This window comes from Penaeus monodon, chromosome 34 (genome assembly GCF_015228065.2).
Source record: "Penaeus monodon isolate SGIC_2016 chromosome 34, NSTDA_Pmon_1, whole genome shotgun sequence".
Taxonomy (NCBI): Eukaryota; Metazoa; Arthropoda; class Malacostraca; order Decapoda; family Penaeidae; genus Penaeus; species Penaeus monodon.
This window is the reverse complement of record NC_051419.1, coordinates 4,343,707-4,343,963: the sequence shown is the minus strand read 5'-3', so window position 1 is coordinate 4,343,963 and position 257 is coordinate 4,343,707.

Sequence of the window (257 nt, the reverse complement as noted above, 5' to 3'; positions counted from 1 at the left end):
ATAGTGAGAATCAAACAGATGCAACAACAGAAGAAAAGAATTCCAAACTCAAATAGCAAAATGGCATTAAGATGACTCGATAACGAACGAAAATATTCACTGAAAAGAGAGTCATCAATCTTCATAGATAAACAAATGATGTTTAATCCAGAGGCACTCCACGTACAAGAAACTCGTGGGGAAAAACGTAATTAAAATGTCCCCAGAAAAAAAAGTTCACTGCAGTGTACGCCGAGCAGTAGAAAAAAAATAAGAGA